The sequence below is a fragment of the Sorghum bicolor genome, chromosome 7, assembly GCF_000003195.3.
Source record: "Sorghum bicolor cultivar BTx623 chromosome 7, Sorghum_bicolor_NCBIv3, whole genome shotgun sequence".
Taxonomy (NCBI): Eukaryota; Viridiplantae; Streptophyta; class Magnoliopsida; order Poales; family Poaceae; genus Sorghum; species Sorghum bicolor.
In genome coordinates, this window is record NC_012876.2 from 54491159 (window position 1) to 54498433 (window position 7275).

A 7275-nucleotide genomic window follows, 5' to 3' on the forward strand; every position below is an offset into this window, starting at 1 on the left:
AAAACTTTGTCAAATGCAAAAATGGTCTATATATGAAATGTAGATTTTGATGAGTGGAACAACATTGGTATGCATGACTTTTCCATTCGAGACCATGTAGGGTTCCGAAACCGCTGCGTGGCTATGAGTTCTATGAAAATTCAAAATTCAGTGGTTCAAACTTTTCCAAATGAAAAGTTGACCATTAGAAAAAATGTAGAACTTGATGAGTGTAGCAAACTTTGTATTCATGACTTTTCCATTTGGGACAATCTAGGGTTCGGTCAAAGGGTGTGTTTGTAAAAACCAATGCTTTGACTTTGGTCAAACTTGGTCAAATAGCCCATTTGATGACTTGAAATGAAAAAAGTTTGAATACAAAGTTGTTAGAGATCATCAAAATCTATATTTTATATATTGTCCATTTTTCCATTTGGATAATTTTGAGCCAATCCTAGTTACATTTCTATAAAATCCAAGACGGGTTTCGGTCAAACTTGGTCAAACTTGGTCAAATGACAAACTAAAATACTTCAAATGAAAATATTTTGAATACCAAGTTGTTAGATATCTTCAAGATCTAAACTTTTTATATACACAACTTTTCCATTTGAGAAAATCTAAGTTAACAATACCCACCAATTCTAAGTTCTCACACAAACTATATGAAACTATATGTGTCAATTGTGGATTTTCAACTACACCTTCCCAAAACTTTGTCAAATGCAAAAATGGTCTATATATGAAATGTAGATTTTGATGAGTGGAACAATATTGGTATCCATGACTTTTCCATTCGAGACCATGTAGGGTTCCGAAACCGCTGCGTGGCTATGAGTTCTATGAAAATTCAAAATTCAGTGGTTCAAACTTTTCCAAATGAAAAGTTGACCATTAGACAAAATGTAGAACTTGATGAGTGTAGCAAACTTTGTATTCATGACTTTTCCATTTGGGACAATCTAGGGTTCGGTCAAAGGGTGTGTTTGTAAAAACCAATGCTTTGACTTTGGTCAAACTTGGTCAAATAGCCCATTTGATGACTTGAAATGAAAAAAGTTTGAATACAAAGTTGTTAGAGATCATCAAAATCTATATTTTATATATTGTCCATTTTTCCATTTGGATAATTTTGAGCCAATCCTAGTTACATTTCTATAAAATCCAAGACGGGTTTCGGTCAAACTTGGTCAAACTTGGTCAAATGACAAACTAAATTACTTCAAATGAAAATATTTTGAATACCAAGTTGTTAGATATCTTCAAGATCTAAACTTTTTATATACACAACTTTTCCATTTGAGAAAATCTAAGTTAACAATACCCACCAATTCTAAGTTCTCACACAAACTATATGAAACTATATGTGTCAATTGTGGATTTTCAACTACACCTTCCCAAAACTTTGTCAAATGCAAAAATGGTCTATATATGAAATGTAGATTTTGATGAGTGGAACAATATTGGTATCCATGACTTTTCCATTCGAGACCATGTAGGGTTCCGAAACCGCTGCGTGGCTATGAGTTCTATGAAAATTCAAAATTCAGTGGTTCAAACTTTTCCAAATGAAAAGTTGACCATTAGACAAAATGTAGAACTTGATGAGTGTAGCAAACTTTGTATTCATGACTTTTCCATTTGGGACAATCTAGGGTTCGGTCAAAGGGTGTGTTTGTAAAAACCAATGCTTTGACTTTGGTCAAACTTGGTCAAATAGCCCATTTGATGACTTGAAATGAAAAAAGTTTGAATACAAAGTTGTTAGAGATCATCAAAATCTATATTTTATATATTGTCCATTTTTCCATTTGGATAATTTTGAGCCAATCCTAGTTACATTTCTATAAAATCCAAGACGGGTTTCGGTCAAACTTGGTCAAACTTTGTCAAATGACAAACTAAATTACTTCAAATGAAAATATTTTGAATACCAAGTTGTTAGATATCTTCAAGATCTAAACTTTTTATATACACAACTTTTCCATTTGAGAAAATCTAAGTTAACAATACCCACCAATTCTAAGTTCTCACACAAACTATATGAAACTATATGTGTCAATTGTGGATTTTCAACTACACCTTCCCAAAACTTTGTCAAATGCAAAAATGGTCTATATATGAAATGTAGATTTTGATGAGTGGAACAATATTGGTATTCATAACGTTTCCATTCGAGACCATGTAGGGTTCCGAAACCGCTGCGTGGCTATGAGTTCTATGAAAATTCAAAATTCAGTGGTTCAAACTTTTCCAAATGAAAAGTTGACCATTAGACAAAATGTAGAACTTGATGAGTGTAGCAAACTTTGTATTCATGACTTTTCCATTTGGGACAATCTAGGGTTCGGTCAAAGGGTGTGTTCATCAAGATATATATTTTTATATGATTTTTTATTTGATGAAAATTATACCCAACTAGCATTCCTAGTAATAAATAACAAAAATAAAAAGTTTTACGTCAATATGATGTGAAAATAAATTTCCAGTTCATTGGATATAGTTTTTGTAAATTTATTGGAATAATATATTTTTGCATTAACAAAATACTAAACATTTCTTACAAAATCATTGTAAATTATAAAAATGCAATAAGATATTTAAGTTTAAAAATTTTCATGTGTACATTAAAACAAATTACAATATATGTCACTATTTAAAAAATATTATGCAAAATATTTAATTTACTATACAATTTATAATATAAACTATATATATAAAACAATTGAAAAACCCTAAACTAAAAAAATGGGCCTTTAGCACCGGCCCATAGTGGGAACCAGTGCTAAAGGGTCCTGAAAATTTCAGGACCCCGCCCGAGCCCGCCTAGGACCCTTTAGCACCGGTCCGTGGCTGGAACCGGTGCTAAAGGGTCTGCCCCTATAAATATGCGCAGGAGCCCTGGATCCGGCAGTTCATCGTCTTCGTCTTCGTTCCAGCGCCGCCGGGTTCATCTTCGCCGCTGTCGTTTCGACTCCCTCGCCGCCGCGACCACCGTCTCCACCAGCGCCGCCGCGGCTCTCCACCAGCGCCGCCGCGGCCCTCCGCCAACGCCGCCGCAGCGGGCCACGGCCAGATCGAGCGCGCGGGCCTACATCATCTTCCCCACGCGCGATCTTCTCCGGCCGGCTGTGTGCTAAGTATAGATCGAGAACGACGCCATTGATTAATTACGTATTTATATACACTAGACCAGAGAAATATATATATATATATATACACAAAAAAATATTACATATATATACATAAAAATATATATGTAATTTTTTTTGTGTATATGTATATTATATATATGGTGTTTTGATTTGTAGTATTATATATAGTATGTATATTATATATAGTATGTATATATTTTTTTTATATATATGTAATTTTTTGTATATATTTCTAGTATATATAGTATGTATATATGTAATTTTTTGTATATATTTTTTTGTATATATATGTAATTTTTTTTGTATGTATGTTTTATTTTTTGTATATATGTAATATTTTTTGTATGTATGTATATTATTTTTTGTACATATACACACACATATATATAGTTTGTATGTATGAATTATAATTGTTTGTATGTATGTATGTATGTATTATTTTTTTAATATATTATTCTAGTATATATATAGTATGTATGTATGTTTTATTTTTTTTATATATGTATTATTTTTTGTATGTATGTATATTATTTTTTGTACATATACACACACATATATAGTTTGTATGTATGAATTATAATTGTTTGTATGTATGTATGTATTATTTTTTTAATATATTATTCTAGTATATATATATAGTATGTATGTATGTTTTATTTTTTGTATATATGTAATATTTTTTGTATGTATGTATATTATTTTTTGTACATATACACACACATATATATAGTTTGTATGTATGAATTATAATTGTTTGTATGTATGTATGTATGTATTATTTTTTTAATATATTATTCTAGTATATATATAGTATGTATGTATGTTCTATTTTTTTATATATGTATTATTTTTTGTATGTATGTATATTATTTTTTGTACATATACACACACATATATATGTAATATTTTTTGTATGTATGTATTATTCTAGTATTGTTTTTTATTCTAATGTATTACTTGGCTTAAAAGATCCTAGTATTATTTTTAGAGCACTCCAACACTTTCATTTGTAGTAGTATTAGTGTATTTCTTATCTTATATAGAATATATATATGTATGGTTGCAGACATAGAAATGGCTGACCGTCCTCATGATGATCCTGATTATATGGAAGCTGCCATTCAAAATATAATCGACGACGGTAGTCAGTACTTCGTTGATTACCACGACATCATGCAAGGCAATCCTACTGAGCAACAAGAGGGCAATGCCCCTGAGCAACAAGAGGGCAATGCCCCTGAGCAACAACTTGTCGTGCAACAAGAAGAAAATACTGGCGAGGTATGTAAATGTAAACATATATAAATAATACATCTCTTACATTAGGTTTTAGACTTATTACTTGGTTATTAATTTAGTATTTTTGTTTCTATATGTACGTGTAGCCTTCTGGATCGACCTCTACGGGGAGAAGCGTACCTCCACGAGGGCCAAAGAAGCCGTTGGAGGGCCGCTATGTAATCTCTGAGTTTGAGATAGCTACAGGCAGACCACTTGGTGAGCATGCAAATAAATATGTTAATCACTGTGGATATCTTGTGAGAGATCAAATACCGATCAGTTGTCGTGAATGGAGAGAGAAGCGAGGTGCTCCTGAGATCAGTTTTGTCTCTGATCGTGACAAGGAGTTAGTTTGGAAAGCCGTCACAGACGTTTTCACCTTCGACACCAACGATGAAGAGTTGAAGGTGCGAATTTATGACTGGACTATGAAGAAGATGGCAGTACTCTTCCAGAATTGGAAGAAGTCTTTGTACAATAAATATGTCAAGAAAAACGAGACTCCAGATTTCAACCTCAAGCAATATGTAAAGCTGAGGGACTTCTGGGATGACTTTGTGTAGTACAAAATATCAGAAGAGGGCGAGGAACGAGCCAATAGAAACAAAGAGAATGCCAGTAAAAAGGCATACCACCATCATATGGGATCAGGTGGTTATAAGAGTGTTGTTCCCAAGTGGGACCGAATGGAACAGGAGATGCTTGCTAGGGGGGTCACACCCGAGACAATAGCAAAGAATTGGAGCGAGCGCTCCAAGCATTGGTTCTACGGTCATGGGGGAAGCGTGGACCCAGACACCGGGGCGCTAGTTTGGGGCCAAGAAATCTCTAGAGCAGCAGAGAGACTAGTCCGTGCACGAGAGGCGGTTCAGTCTGGTGAGTTCAGGCCTAACAGGGAGAAGGATGAACTCACCTATGCGCTTGAAAATCCTGAGCACGGTGGGCGTACGAGAGGCTATGGGGCAGTTCCGTGGCTGCAATCATTCCAAGCCGATCAAGATACCTACAGAAGCCGCCAGAGAAAGAAGGATGAGGAGGCAGAGCGGATCCGCCGCCTGGAAGCTTTTGTTCTGCAGTCACAAGAGCGCGAGAAAGCTCGTGAAGAATGGATGCAGGCAGAGATTCAAAGGCAAGTGCAAGCAGCACTTAGTCAAATGACGAAAGGGCAAGGTACATCACAGCCTGAGGTCAATGTTAGCCCCCCAGGCCAGTTGAAAAGCCTCTGCGCATCCACGGAAGTACCAACCATTCAGGATGACACGAAGCTACACTTCCCCGTGGATGATGTCACAGAGGCTTTTACTACCTGTGAGCTGCATGTACCAGATGGGAATGCCACCAAAAAGGTGGCTATCGCTGTTGTCAACCCTATCGACCGAACGGGCACTCCAAGAATCCATAATCGACCAGTACCTGGTGGATATGCTAGCGTCTCGGTTGATAGGGTTGAGAAAGGTTGTGGCAATGTGCCACTAGACATAGAAGGGGGAGACGGAGAGAAGACCTTAGGTGAAGCTGAGAAGACATTTATTTGTTGGCGCAAGCGCTTCATAATTATTCCTCAGCATAGGTTTGTGTGTGATTTTACTTCTTATATTATTTATTATGTATTGAAATTTAAAAAAAGTTTACTCACAAAACTTGTAATTGTTTTCTTTGCAGGGACTCCTCCAACCTAAGTCCAGTTCTCTCCCCAGCGCATCATAGTGCTGCGGGCGGTGACAATGCTGGATCTCCTCCAACACCTGCGGCGGCCACACCGACCCCGCCACCGCCTCCACCACGGTCTCCACCTCCTCCACCGAGGTCTCCAACTCCTCCACCGCGTTCTCCAACTCCTCCACCGCGTTCTCCAACGCCAAAAAGATCGGCCCCACCCCCTCCACCGCCTGCACCGCCCTCTCCAAAGAGTGCACGGTCGGTCCCCTCGCCTCCAAAGCGAGGTAGTAAGAAGCGGTCCGTCCAAGAAGGACCGAAGTCATCGGTCCCACCTCCAAAGAAGGCTGCCTCAGCAAAGAGAGCTAAGACGCCAGAAAAATTACCTTACGAAAAGAGTGAAGAGGAGGTAATTGCTACATCTAAAGCTGAGGTCCAACAATTTTTTGATAAAATAAAGGAGGAAAGGAAAAAACGGCTTAACCCAGAAAAGCCGTACTTTTATGTGAAGCCATCGGAACTGAGGCAGAAGGTGGCGGACCATCAAAAGAAGCAACGCGAAGCTCAGAAAAAGTCAGCACTTTCGGACTATGAGCGGTCTCTGGTCAAGTCTTCACAGCCTACTAAGAAGAGAGTAGGAAAGGGGGTCCCACAGCTCGGAGAAATATCAAAACCGGTGCCCCTTTGATTGTGCCAAATCAATACGGCTCAAATGAAGACTTGATGCCAAAGAAATCCTTAGCGTTGTCTGAGCTAGACTCGCTTGAGAGTTACTTTGGACAGAGCGGTTTAAATATAGAAGAAATTACCGCCATTCTTGGATGCCATACATTTGAAAAAGCCGAGGTAGTTGATCAATGGAGGGCAAGATATGAACCGGGCAGGAGTCTATTCGACCCTAAGCGTTTACACGAGCTCGGCACACAAATGTTTGCAATAAACAAATGGTGCATTGAGGCGTCTAAAAGGGGAGAGAATTGGATTTCTGTTCGTATTAGACAACATCACTACTTCCGTGGAGATGACCTCATATACGTGCAGTTCGAAGAATTGCACCAATTATGCCACCTCGACGCTCTTGACAAATCTCTTGTCAGCTGCTTTTGTCTGTAAGTATTTTTCCTTTTTATTATACTTCTAACTTCTTTAATTACATGTATATAATCCTTACACACTTAGGATTTGTATGTATATATGCAGGCAC